Genomic DNA, 14,628 nt, shown 5'->3' with positions numbered 1-14,628 from the left:
GAGACGGAAGACTCGAAAAGATCTCGACAGGTACAGGTCCATCAGTCTAAACTGAGTCAGCCAGTTAAAGATCTGCAAAGTGTCCCTTAAATTAGTAAAACCACAGCCAGACAATACCTTTTTCTCATTGAAATCCAAACTTTTCCCGCCTTTCTCCATATTGCCTTTTAGCTTCTACAATCCACACACAAGCGAAGTGTGTTGTGTCGAGTCTCATCTCATTTGATGAGTTTCTGGAGTGCAGGATGAGTCATCAAACATTTAAAACTGAATTTGTGACAAATATTTGGCGTACGATCACAAATAAATGAACATTGAACACAGGGACACAGGATTTAAACCGGGAACACGTATCTACTTCCTACTTTAAGGAGTGCCTGCACTGCACATGCTGATGGGATGATACCAGTATAGCAAACTAGGAGTAAACACAATTAGCATGGGTATTACCAACAACTGGGAATTATCACGTAGGCATTTCTTATGCAACATTTTGTGCATTACCATGTTTAGCTAGTGCAGTGGTCCCCAAACTACGGCCCGCGGGCCGGATTCGGCCCGCCTCCACATTTGGACCGGCCCCCTGAACAAAACCAGAGACGCGTTCCGATTTATTATTTTTTCCACCTGGCCCGCTGCCGTTGAGATTGCAGTGAGATGCGGAGAAAATGTGAAGTGGTGCTCTTCGCAATAAAACATCTTTGATGGACGTGTCGCGTCTCGGCCAATCAGCGTTCAGATGTCCACAGCGTTTGGGAAGTTAGGTTAGCTTGAATGTTAGTCCGCTACATCTGCTGCTGTCACGCTGCACGGTGTAGCGATACTAACAAAGTACCCGGACGTTAAAAACGATGTGATTTAGCATATTTTTAGTATCGATACTTCATTAAAAGAGCGATCAGAGCGCACGCACTGCTCCGTTAAATGCTGTCGCTGTGAGCGCTGCGCGCGCACAGGTGAGCACACTCTCACTTCTCACTAGCACCTCCCCCCCCCCCCCCCCCCCGGCTGGTCCTCCAGCAGACAAGGGAAACGTTATGTGGCCCTCTCAGGAAAGAGTTTGGGGACCCCTGAGCTAGTGCAACACGTCAACGTGTTACATGACGTTCAAAGGACAGCCTTCCTGCAGTTTGGGTAGTCTCATGATGCTGAACGAGAGGCCGAGTCGAGTGTTGGTGGCAGTCGATAGAAAGTCATGAGCTCTGTATGTTCTACATGTGATGCAATGTGTCTGAAGGACGGAGACTGATGTGGGTCCATTGGACCTGGCTGTGTCTGATGCCCCTCCCTCCTCTCTGCCTCCATCTGCCTGATGGATCGTGGAGGTCTGGATCGTGGTCCATGCCGACTACCAACTATTCATACATTCAGTCATACTCATTGAATGTGTTTACGTAACTCTGTAATGATTCATCTGGTCACATGACACCTATTGTTCCGTCCATCCTGGAGAGGGGTCCTCCTCTGTTGTTCTCCTGAAGGGTCCTTACCTTTTTTTCCCCCCTGAAATTTTGTTTTCCTATTTTTTGGGAGTTGTTCCTGATCCGATGTGAGGTCAAAGGTCAGAGGATGTCGTATGTGTACAGATTGTAAATCCTTTTGAGGGGAGTTTGTAATCTCTGATATTGGGCTGTGCAAAATAAAGCTGAATTGAAAATTGAATTGAAAATTGATTTGAAAATTGAATTGAAAATTGAATTGCCAGCCGAATGGACCAACGGACCGACCGACTGCTGTTTCTAGAGTTTATAGTGACAGATTATACTTTCTCAGAATTTATTTCAATCATCTGGGCTTCATGCTAGAGTCCGTGCGTGTCTCTCAGTACATCCAGCATTGTGTAGCCATTGAAACCTGCTGCAGAAAATGAGGACCCTTGTGTCACTGCCTCTGTGGGCTGAGAGAGAATGGTTGCTGGGGGCGACCCAGTTATTCATTTTCATGCCCCCTCCAGTTTATCCATTTAAGTGAGATTGTGAGCCGTAGAATTTTTCTTTTTAGACGAAAAACTTTTTACAACGACACTTTCTGAACAATCTGAGTACGAGAAACGTAGTTTATGAGTTTCTTACTTCATCACTGCCGTCTGTCTGAAGCACTCATTTTCTTCCAGTGTTAACCTGCGAAATGTATTTTTCTAAAAATAGATTAGTTTTCTCAATGTTTTAAGATAATTAGAGTTAAGACTTTGACACATTGGTGGTCTTTTTTTGTGTGCAATTAATTCACACGTCAATCCACTTATTGTAATGCGTGAAAGCAACTCGCTTCTTTTTTGGAACGAGGGAGAAAAGAGAATTTTTAAGATGTGTGCACTGCAAACCACAGTTATGGTCAAATAATTCGTACTGATTGGTAGATTGCTTTCATCCCACATCGCTTAGTTTCCCCAGCAGGAATCTTGTTATCCAAAGCAATATGTCATAGCAGTGGCGGCCGGTGACATTTTTCGGGGGGGGGGGGGGAGAATCCTTAAAGTTTGTAATTTCAGGGGTAGAAGTTTGACAACCTTTGGTACTGGTGCTCACGGTAGGATAATAGCACACAAAAAGTTGGTCTAAGCATCTCAATGTCGGTGTTTGTTCAGAGATCGCATGCCAAAAACAACCAGACGCCCCAGATGTTTGTTACATAGACGCATAAAGTGTCATTAGAAACTGTTATGCAGGTGATTATACCAAACATGTGTCGGCAGAAGAGCGAAAACATTTGTATACCAAGAAAAGCCTTCACTGCAATCTTTGCTCTTCTTTAAAACAAATAATAGTCTCTTTATTTCCGATAGAACTGATACTGTTGCAACAAATACCCCAAAGCCACACCCATCCTTTCAGGAATGACTGGTCCGTACATCGGCTTGCCCGAAAGGAAACGCATCACTTGACACTTCATGCGATGTGTAATCCTGCAATTCTCTTGGCAACGCGCGACATCGCGAGAATCAAAGTTGCTTTGCGATGTAAAGCCAAGACATGCCAATGCCACTCTGGCATGAGAGAGAAGAACGTATCCTGGACTTTGAAAGAGCATGTCGTGTGTTGCTGTACAAATGGAACATGGGGAACGGCAGCGCACACAGAGAGGGACGGCCTCGGGTGTGATTTAAGGGGAATTCCCTCGGTACATAAGTGCTCACCAGAGAGAGGCCCAGGCGCCACAGGGAGCTCCCACTGTGGGACAGATGGGGGACAGTCAGGCCTCGTGTTGCCCAACTCCCTGCAGAGTCTTCCCGAGGAATGAGACTAAGGCCACATTTACACATAGCCGGGTATTTACAGAAACGAATATTTCTGCCCCTCCGTTTTCAAAAATAACATACACAAGGGGTCGTTTTCAAAAAAGTTTCTGTTTATATGAACCCGCATAAATGCGCCATCATAACTATGCCAAACCTGTAGTCGGCAGTGTAACGAGAAGGATAAAGACATGCAAACCAATCAGAATTCTCAAAACCAACCAACTACGAAAAACACGACCAACTTCCTTTTCCTTTAGAGAGTAAATATGGCGCGAGGTTCATTTGTATGGACAGACAGCGAAGTGGAGCTGCTGCTTCAAGTCGCCTTAGATTATAAGGCAAATAAAGCACTCGATAATGTGGATTGGGAATCATGCCAAACTAAATATAGGGATATGTTGGCATTGTTCTTAGAACAGTACCCTTCCGAGACCTCCGAGGAGTATCCTCATGTCAAGGAGGAAATAACTCGGGCGCACCTACACTGTAAAATGTAATAGTAAAGTTTAGTTAAAAAAATTAGTGAGCTTTACTCATTTCTGCTTACTTTGTTGACCTTACTTTAAGAAACTTAGTAAAGAACACTTTTTGGTGAGCTTTACTTTAAAAAAATGAGTGAGGCGGACTCGGAAGAAACTCGGGTGCACTCGGCAGCACTCGGCTCGAATACACATGCGCAGTCGACCACTGAAGACGTTCTTTGATCGAGAGGGATTGGCGGCAGCGAGAAGGCAGTGCAGGTGTGCGAGTTACTTTCAGGAAAATGTCAGCGTCTCAATAACGTTTTGCCGTTCATGTCCGAAGTAAACATCGTCGTATCTTCGCCATATTGTTCATATGTATACTCGTAGTTGAATGTTAACTTTACGAAGCGTTTAATGTAAGCTAGCTCGACCGTCAAAACAAACGAGTCACAATGTTAATGGCGGACATCGTCGTGGCTGTCTCACTCGTGTGCATTAACGCAGCACTACGTCACACAACGCTACTGTCACTGAGTTAAGAGTGAATGCAATGTCAGGTTGAATGTAACTATAATGTAATGGTACTACTTTATAGACATGCGGAGTGATACGAAGGCATGTGTGATCAGAGGGGCGTGTACAGTCGGCAGTCCGCTCTTGGAGTTACCGAATCCAGTCAGTCACGGTGTTATGTATGGTTAAGCTAATAAAGATACTTGGAGATACAACGGGCTCAAAACCCTATTATTCCATAACACTACAGTAACGAGGAATAATTCAACCACAACCGTATGATGGAGAACTTCGCGGCCACAGCGAATGTGGTACAACGTTTTTTTATTTTTTACTTGAACATCATTTCTTATTTTGTGATATTTAATGGAAATGACATCCATTATAACCAATAGCAAGTTTGAAACTAAGCTCCCTGCCAACCTCCCTACAGACTATTTATGACTTCAATCTATCTATCTATCTATATCTAGGATAAGCATTTGTAATCATATTTGTCTGTGAAATCTTCCATTAAACTGATGGCTTTTTAGCCGTAAAAATGCATCTTGACGAGGAGTTATTTGCAGTTTGACTAATTGCTTTTGTTGTTTCTTTTGTAGGCTTTGAAAAACCTGGCAATGAATTGTAAGTATTGCTTATTTTCTTCTACACACTACTGCATAACACATGGAAGCGTTGCCAGATTGAGTCCATGTCTTCACACAGTGTCTCCTGAGACGACCATGAAGGGCCGATGAGGGGAGCTGATGAAATCTGTTCAATCTAGAAGCCACTAGTTTTCTGCCCAGTGTGATGTAGTATGTTGTAATGTGTTTACTGTAGGTCTAATATGACTACATCTTAATTTATTTCTCTTTCCGTTAGATTCTGGCTGAGTTCTGTCGCTTATCAAGCAAAAATCTGAGTTGCAATCAGAGTTCTTCAAAGATCTCGACAAATATACTCCTCGCTTCCTGGAGAAGTTCAAAACCCAGAGGGGGAAAGTGTCGGACAGAAACTTGAATATCTGCAACAAGTCACACCTGGGGTAAGTTTCTCAAGCAGTCATTTTCTTTATGTGGTTAATAAAGTAGTGTCACAGCATTGCATGCAGAGCTGTCAAATGATTGTCCTTTAACACTTGTGAATTGTGTGTGTTTAAAATGTTTTTTTAGAGTACAGATGTGACTGGGAGGTGAACAGCAGTCCTCCGTAGCTCTCCCTTCATCCTTGGAGATGACAACGCAGACTTCTTCAAGAATTTGTAAGTAGACTTTAGTCAAAATTATTTAATTCCACACCACAGGATGCCCAATCTATCTCATGTGTTCTGCCTGTTAATCTTTTGGTATTGGCTACTTCTCTTCCAATCAGTGCTTCTATACTTTTTGATTCACTTATCCCTGATTGGGGCCCTTTTAGTGGGATCTCCCGTCTTTCCAGTCGGGTCCAGTTGCAGCTCTCTAGTCGCCCCATTCAAAACCCAAAGGCCTTCAAAATAAAAAATTACAAATCATATCACACCTAAATGGGCATCTGTACACCTTCACATGTCTCCAATGGAGAACGTCGATGGCGCCGCGAAAGGTCGCCTCGGTGTGTTGGTGCGCGATGTTTTTTATTGTTTTCGTTTTAAATACTGTTTTCTGCTGGGATTCCCAGAGCTCTTTCACCAGAGAGGAGCTCTTGAATATCAGGGGAACAACTCCAGCGGATTTACTTCCAACGTTTTTAACTTCTGTGGAGTTACTGGACATTTTGTAAAAGGTGTGCTCACCTTCGCCACGTGGTGGCCGGCGGAGAGGAAAGCGTTCGGGCGCTTATGCCACGGAACGGGATCTCGTACAGCGCTGCCGGGCATATTTCTCTCCAACGTCCGCTCACTGTGCAACAAACTGGACGAACTCCAGCTGCTGGTGGGGAGAGACAGAGACTTCTCCTCATCCTCCGTTCTGTGTTTCACGGAATCATGGCTTAGTGGCTCGATACCAGACTCTGCGCTCCAGCTCGCTGGCTTCCAGCTATTCGAGCGGACCGGGTCTCGGAGCTCTCCGGTAAAAAAGGGTGGAGGAATCTGCTTTTACCTCAACAACGGCTGGTGCAACGACGTAACGGTGATTCTACAGCACTGTTCGCGGACCTGGAATCTTTATCATCCACTGCAAACCTTCTACTCCCACGTGAGTTCGCTTCATTCATCCTGGCGGAGTTTACATGCCGCGGGGAACGTGCACGAGGCACAGCGGACCTCGCTGAACAGATACGGCGTGTGGAGCGGACCTTCCCGGACTCTTTAGTTATTGTACTCGGGATTTTAACAAAGGAAACCTCAGCCACGAACTCCTAAATATAGACAGTTAATTAAATGCCCTACCAGAGAGAAGAGCATTCTGGACCACTGCTACACAACAATCAGCAGGGCCTATCACGCCGTCCCTCGAGCTGCACTGGGAAACTCTGACCACGTCATGGTTCATCTGATTCCTCATACAGGCAGAGACTAAAGCTCTGCAAACCTGTGGTGAGGAAGTTCAAGAAGTGGTGAAGAAGTTCAAGAAGTGGACCAGTGAGGCTCTGGAGGATCTGGGCGTGCTTTGACTGTACTGACTGGGATGTCTTCAGGACTGCTACCAACAGCCTGGATGAGTACACAGAGGCTGTAACTTCCTACATCAGCTTCTGTGAGGACAGCTGTATTCCATCCAGCTCCAGGGTGAGTTATAACAACGACAAACCCTGGTTCACAGCGGAGCTCAGGAAGCTAAGACTGCAGAAGGACCAGGCATTCAGGAGTGGGGACAAGGACCTGTACACAGAGTCCAAATACAGGTTTAGCAAGGCGGTGAGAGATGCTAAACGTCTGTACTCTGAGAAACTGCAACAGCAGCTCTCAGCAAACGACTCTGCTTCTGTCTGGAGAGGGCTCAGGCAGATCACCAACTACAAGCCCAAATCACCCCACTCCATGAACAATGTGCTTCTGGCAGACGAGCTAAATGAGTTCTACTGCCGCTTTGAAAGACAATGGAGCAGTCCTGAGACCATCCCACACAGCCCCACCAACAAGCCACAGACCATCAGCCCACCTCCCCAGCCCATCAGGGGCTCACACCTCTGGAGCACCCTCCATCAACTCAGCGACGCCTCGTCATCCTGGAGAGAGCAGTCAACAGGCTGTTTAAAAGCAGAACCCCGCATAAGCAGCGGGCCGGACTCCGTCTCCCCTCCACCCTGAAGCACTGTGCGACCAGCTGTCTCCGGTGTTTACCGACATCTTCAACACCTCCCTGGAGACATGCCACGTTCCAGCCTGCTTCAAGGCCTCCACCATCATCCCGTCCCAAAAACCCAAGATCACAGGACTCAATGACTACAGGCCCGTCGCCTGACCTCTGTGGTCATGAAGTCCTTTGAACGCTGGTCCTGTCACACCTCAAGACCATCACCGACCCACTCCTGGACCCCTGCAGTTCGCCTACAGAGCCAACAGGTCTGCAGACGATGCAGTCAACATGGCCCTTCACTACATCCTCCAGCATCTGGACTCCCGAGGAACCTCGCCAGGATCCTGTTTGTGGACTTCAGCTCTGCCTTCAATTCCATCATCCATCCCTGTTGCAGGACAAGCTCTCCCAGCTGCACGTGCCCGACTCCACCTGCAGGTGGATCACAGACTTCCTGACCGACAGGAAGCAGCACGTGAGGCTGGGGAAACACGTCTCAGGCTCCCGGACCACCAGCACGGGTTCCCCAAGGCTGTGTTCTCTCCCTCTGCTGTTCTCCCTGTACACCAACAGCTGCACCTCCAGTCACCAGTCCGTCAAGCTCCTAAAGTTCGCGGATGACACCACCCTCATTGGACTCATCTCTGGCGGGACGAGACCGCCTACAGGTGGGAGACTGACCACCTGGTGACCTGGTGCAGCCAGAACAACCTGGAGCTCAACGCTCTGAAGACAGTGGAGATGGTTGTGGATTTCAGGAGGAATGCAGCCCCACCGCCCTCTCATCCTGTGTGACTCCCCGTCGGCTGTGGAGTCCTACCGCTTCCTGGGCTCCATCATCTCCCAGGACCTCAAGTGGGAGCTGAACATCGGCTCCATCTCCAAGAAGGCCCAGCAGAGGATGTTCTTCCTGAGGCAGCTGAGGAAATTCAACCTGCCAGGGAAGATGATGGTACAGTTCTAGCCGGCCATCGTTGAGTCCATCATCTGCTCCTCCATCACCGTCTGGCACCCTGCAGCCACAGCCAAAGACAAGCGCAGGCTGCAGAGCATCATCCGCTCGGCCGAGAGGGTTATCGGCTGCAATCTGCCTTCCTCCAGGTCCTGTTCACTTCCAGGTCACTGAAGCGGGCCAGAAAGATTGTCGCCGACCCTCCCACCCTGGACACTCCTGTTCGAGTCCCTCCCTCGGGAGGAGGCTGCGTCCATCATGGACACGTCCTCCCGCCACACCAATAGAGTTTTCCCGGCGGTCGGCTCATCAATGGACCCGGGACTGACTGACTGTCACCCCCAGGACTACCACCTCTTCTTCCACCTTCCTCTCTCCTCCTTCTTCCCGCTCCTTCCTCTTCCTCCTCCTCCCTCTTCCTCCCACTCCTCCTCCCTCCTTGCGTTGATTGTTGTTTGTCATGTCCAAATGTTGCACCTTCCACCAAAAAAAATTCCTCGTTTGTTTGTGAAAACATTCATTCTTTGGCAATAAACCTGTTTCTGATTCTGATTCTGATTCTGATGGTTCTACTAATATCTCCTGTTACCAAAAAAGGGTTTTCACTTGTAACATTATCGCTATTTCTTTGTTGCTTTTGGGCAATATGCTCGCTCTCCTGCCACAGGAGGTTCAGGAGCAGTCAATATGATGCAGGTGTGACGGCTGAAGATGGCAGGTACCTGTTCAGCCTCCTGTGGTAGGAGCACATTTCCCAGAAGCAGCAGTGACAAAGAAATGTGGATGTTTACCACGAATATGGTTGGTTGCCCACGTATTAAACGTTGGTCTTTCTTTATTGAAGGTGTGAGTTTAGGATGGCATGAAGCTTCGACTTGACCCTATGGAAACAGCAGAAGCCACGAACGGGTCCTGATCGGGGTGTGTTGTGATGCAACTGCATCGACCTGTTCTCAGGCCCTTCTACATTCTGTTTTTTACATTTGCTCTATTATTGTTGTTCCATTCAAATATCCCTATTTGTAAATATGATAATTCATATTCTTTATTATTAGCTTTTGCAATCATTCAGTGAATCACATGATCAATGAATTAATCATCGCACTCACTCCTGAGAATCTTTCACTTGATTATCTAATAATATCAGAATCCAGGTAACCATTGTGTGTTCTACCATAGAAATGCAATGTGAAATTTGACATGTAATTGTGTTTTTTATGCTGCTCTTGTTATTAGGACTCTGATGACCTTCTGGATGTGTCCCACACCTCCATTGGGACCCTGACGGTGCTGAAGACATCGTGGCCTCCTCACTCGCTGAACCTGGAGTCTACAGCTACTGCCATCGTTTTGGGAGGAACAGTCGTGATGGGTGACCGTGATAATCTTCCCCGTGCCGTGTGGCTACTCTTCGGACTTATTTACCCCTGAATTCGGAGTATCCTCAACGAGTGAGGAACACCTTCTGAATTTATTCATAGAGTGCTTCTCACTTGGACCAAAAACCCTAAAATACAATCACTCAAAAATCTACTGATGCCATAAGGGACTGTGTTCATGATGTGCAGTCAGGCCGAGAACTTCACCCTTCTATCTCCAATTGAACTCTTTTCTAGAAAATGTCTGTTTTTGTTGTTTTCTGTCGTGAAATTTAGCAAATGCCGAAAACGCTGTGTTCATCATATTTCTGCGTTACAAAACCTAATCTGGCAACATGTTCAGCGTTTTAAGCACGTTGTTTGAGTTTTAAAACATGTGTTTTTCTTCTAAATAAACGTTGTCTTCCATTGTAACTGTTCTCCTTCTTTTGTTTCAACAACTTACAGTTTTTAGTTCAGCTTACTTGATCATTTTAAGGCAATCGGTTTCCTCACTATTTCTAAGTAATGGGATCTCATTGACTGGTAAAGTTAACTAGTTCTTATTAGTACTGTTTACTTAATATAACTTGGATCTTTTAAGTTAACCTAGTAACTAATAATTGTTAAGTTAACTATACTAATGTTTACTGCAATTACATGAGTTGCCTAAACTTAGTTTCTTTTAGCTTTAAGAACTTAAAATTATTGAGCTACTTTACTTAGAAATGTTGAGGCAATCGGTTTCCTCACCTTTTTCAAGTAAAGTCAACTTATTACATACTTAAAGATTTTTAAGTTACCTTCACTCGTATCTTTTAAGTTGTCTGAACTGACATATTATGAGTTGACTTAACTTATGTTTACTCCAATTACATCAGTTGCCGAAACTCATTTATTTTTAGTTTTAAGAACTTAAAATTATTGAGCTACTTTACTTAGGCATTTTGAGGCAATCGGTTTCCTCACCTTTTTCAAGTAAAGTCAACTTATTACATGATTAAAGATTTTAAGTTACCTTCACTCGTATCTTTTAAGTTGTCTGAAATGACATATTATGAGTTGACTGAACTTATGTTTACTCCAATTACATCATTTGCCAAAACTCATTTATTTTTAGTTTTAAGAACTTAAAATTATTGAGCTACTTTACTTAGAAAATTTGAGGCAATCGGTTTCCTCACCTTTTTCAAGTAAAGTTAACTTATTACATTTTACAGTGTAAGCAAACTAACTGTAAACATAGGACGCTCACATGACGTGAAGCATTTTTAGTCGCATACTGTGACGTTTGACAACCTAAAACTCTGTTTGACTTAGTTCACACGCAAACACAAAAACGGAGTGTTCAGAAATCTCCACTTTGGCCGGAGTTTTTAGAAATGATCGTTTTCCGTGATAAAACCTCAGTTTTTGTGTAAATGAAAGGCCAAAACGCATGAAAATATATGCATTTTCCCATCGTGTAAACGGGGTCTAAACCAGGACCTTTTTCTCAAACCGACATACGGAAATAAATCCCTGACAGCGTATCAAGTTGTCCAGGGGTTGCTCAGACGCTCTATCGAGCGTGAACACTCTTGTAGCTTTATTAATGTTGCTCGACCAGCATGAACCACGCAAGAGATCATTCTCGAAGCTATTCTGGAAATTAGTTAACTTTGTTTATCAGCTCCTGGAACTTGTCGAGCATTTAGATTTATGGGCGTGGAAATATATTCAAAGCTGTCTGGGAACTTTTTGTCTCTTTGGATATAGAAAAAGGACTTCATGAAACTAAAGTGCTTTTCACCTTTAGAGACAGAAAAGGCCTATAATTTTGCAAGCACTTTATGGTGTTTGTAGAGTAGCGGTGCTTCTTCATGTGAAATATATGTATGTTTTTAGATAGATGCCAGACATCTAATTACAATTATAAGACCACTGCTTACACAGCAGGACAAATCCAGCTGTCTGCTTTTTTTTCATGACGTTGGCTTTACTCCACAAATGAAATCATGAGAAAAAACCCTTCAAATTGGTTGGACTCTGACTTAACCTCTACCATCTGGACGCTTTGCTTGTTGTATATAAGCTTCTTAGATTGCATGAAGCTATTGTAATTGGACAAAACAATTAACAATTTTCAGTTCTTGTCACCAGATGAATCTAAACACTGAATTATCCACATTTCCATTTTTTTTGTTGCCTTTGCCATCTCCAAAGAAACGGAGGAGTATAAAAAAGAGATTTCTACTCTGATGACGTTCATGAAGCGCTTGAGGGAGGTGTCAAAGCAAATTCTAACAGCGTTGGTTTTTAATATTGCTCGGGTCTTTCGGTGTCGATGCCCTATGAAAGGGTAACGAGGGTGAAACAGCTGGAGAGCCGATGTGGGTCTGAAAAGAGATGATTGTGAATGCAGTTTCCCATCAGCTCGCGCCGCTTGTCTGTGAGGCGCATGGAGAGCAACGCTAACAAGACGGGTGAAAGGCAGACATGCTTTGCTGATCATTGTCTCATTGTCTCGAGTGCAGGTGTGGAGTGTTCTCATCATTGCATGTTGTCCACAGGATATAAATGCATACTCTTGGCTGTGTACAATTCCAGCAGTTGACATTTCTTGCATATAAGCGTTATAGGTGTTTTCCGGCTGGAAAAATAGGAGTCTATGAGAAAATGACTCAACTTCTCTCATGATTTATTCCCTCAGTAAACATTGTAAACATGAGTTTGTCTCAATCTCTAATTTCAAGTCTTCTTCTATACAGCATGATGTCATCATTTAGTACATTATGATCATTTAGAGTCAAATAGACCATAAAGAGGAGCTTGCTTTCGGTGATTGGCTCATCTCTGCAAAACTCCTCCGCATTCAAAATATGGTAACTTCTGTTCATTGTTTGTGAGAAAACAACAACAACATGGTGACGGCCCTTATCCAAGAAGGCCAAACGGATTGCAGAAGCTTCAAAACGCCAGTCCACAAACCAATGGGTGACATCACGATGACTTTGTCCGCTTCTTATATACAGAATATAGTTATGAGTAGAAATTATCTCGAGACAACAACAGCCATCAATGATTAAAAAACTCTTGAGACAAAAAAAAAAGAAATCCTTTTCAATCATTTCATCCGGGACTGATTGTACCGATGGACTCTGATCACTGATAGCAGCCGGCCCGACTCTTTGCAAGTCACCCTAAGTCTTGCACAAGCTGATAGCTCGATAGTTTTGAGTTCTAACAATATCCATGTGTGTTGTTTGTATTCATTATGACATTTTGGGGGAGTGGCTTTGGAGAAAGGTCGTCTGTTGTGTTAGCTTAATTAACTTTTGGTTATCTATTTTTACATCTAATTTGTGCTTTTAAATCACGGTCTTGTTGTTTATTGTTAGTTTCCCAAGATGACCAACCCCAGCTCTAATTAAGGACCCTAATGCATGCAAGTCCAATATTGACTTGTTTTGCTCTGTTTTTGGTCTTAGCAACCCTTAAGGAAATATCTTCTTTTAATGAAATTGCTGCTCTAATTATAAACTTTGGACTTTGAAAAAAAGTAAAAGCCCCGAACCCTTGCTTCATGAAATCTCCACAATGATTAAATCATCACATTTTGACTGCATTCTAAGCGGCTTTCCAAGAAAACACATCAACCGATCAGTTCAAGTTGAGTTATTTGCCTATTGGGGTGATGATCCATCCCAATATCCATTTCTCGCTTGGCAACATATTTCCTGACCAAACAATTCTATTTTTCAAAATTGTATGCCGAGTTACTCCACACTGCACTTTGACACCCACGGTCAGACAGAAGCGGTACATTACTGTAAGGACCAAAACTAGGTAATAACTAATTTAAGACTTTTACATTCACTCAGATCCCCTTCCTGTGTAACACAAGGATTTCTAACTCCAGCCGTGTCCATGGGTGCACTTCCATTTGGCTGCTACAGGGATACAACACATAATCGGCGACTGGATTTGCCTATAAATCCCAAACTTTTAATTACACCGGTTGCCGTTAGTGTGTTGGATCCCTTTTGCTTTCTCAATATTCTGCTTTTTTTCTCAAAAGGTGATTGAATTAAATCAAGAAAAGCTTATAGCTGCCAATCCCTCATATCCATCAGTATTTTCTTCTGCCCTTTTAAAGCAGTCAGTGAGGCGTGCAGAAATAATTGAGCGCTTTGCAGTTGCCCCCTCTGAAAAGTCCTGTGAGCCAAACTCGGCAATCATGCAAGCGTTCTACAAAGGACAGCACCTCTGCCTGTCAATCACAGGGTGTGCTTCTCCTCATGCCACGGAGACGCAGTTGAGGACGATTTCCTGATGAATGGTGATGGAGGAGATTATGTTCAAATGGAGTGGAAAGTGGTGGACAAGAGTCGCTGAAAATGTGAAGAAACTAACATTCATGAATAGAAATTAAGTCATGAATTAGATGTAAAGAGTTCATTCAATAATTGTCCCAACATGGACATCTCTGTAACTTCTTACTTTAGAGATATTCCTCAAGACTCTAACCCTGCTTTTGTTATTATTTTATATTATCCATATTTCTGCCTTTATCATGGCATATCCACTGACATGCGACATTCCCATCCCCCCCCCCCCCTCACCCCCTGCATGTGTGAGATGGTGTTAAAATGTGGTAAACCTACACTGACGAGGAACATTTTCACGTCAATCGGGATTACTGGCAGGCTGTGACGTACACGCATCACAGGAAAGAAAGCACGAGATGCAATGAGCCATCTGGTCTTGGGATATTTAATGGAAATGGACTTGTTTAATAACCTCTCATATTGGTCTGTGGCAATTTGGAAAATGTGGTTTCAATTATATTTCAAAGTTTCCTTTCATCAGAAAAAAATACCCCAATGCAAATTTGGAGAAACATCACAACTATATG

General features: G+C 44.1%; 1 long non-coding RNA gene across 3 annotated transcripts; it reads left to right on the top strand.

Moving 5' to 3' along the window:
- The first annotated feature begins 4,519 nt into the window (after positions 1-4,519).
- On the top strand, positions 4,520-9,942 carry LOC130205067 (uncharacterized). 3 transcript variants are annotated; one of them, XR_008833877.1, is made up of 5 exons: positions 4,520-4,842; positions 5,083-5,245; positions 5,373-5,461; positions 9,218-9,294; positions 9,610-9,942. It is a non-coding gene; the product is annotated as an uncharacterized LOC130205067 (long non-coding RNA). The 3 variants fall into 3 exon arrangements; XR_008833874.1 differs by lacking the exon at positions 9,218-9,294 and having other exon boundaries at positions 4,524-4,842; XR_008833875.1 differs by lacking the exon at positions 9,610-9,942 and having other exon boundaries at positions 4,524-4,842; positions 9,218-9,601.
- Positions 9,943-14,628: the final 4,686 nt, after the last annotated feature.

Source organism: Pseudoliparis swirei, chromosome 2 (assembly GCF_029220125.1).
Source record: "Pseudoliparis swirei isolate HS2019 ecotype Mariana Trench chromosome 2, NWPU_hadal_v1, whole genome shotgun sequence".
NCBI classification, from domain to species: domain Eukaryota; kingdom Metazoa; phylum Chordata; class Actinopteri; order Perciformes; family Liparidae; genus Pseudoliparis; species Pseudoliparis swirei.
Note: the sequence above shows the minus strand (reverse complement) of the source record. Positions and strands in the feature narration are given on the sequence as shown.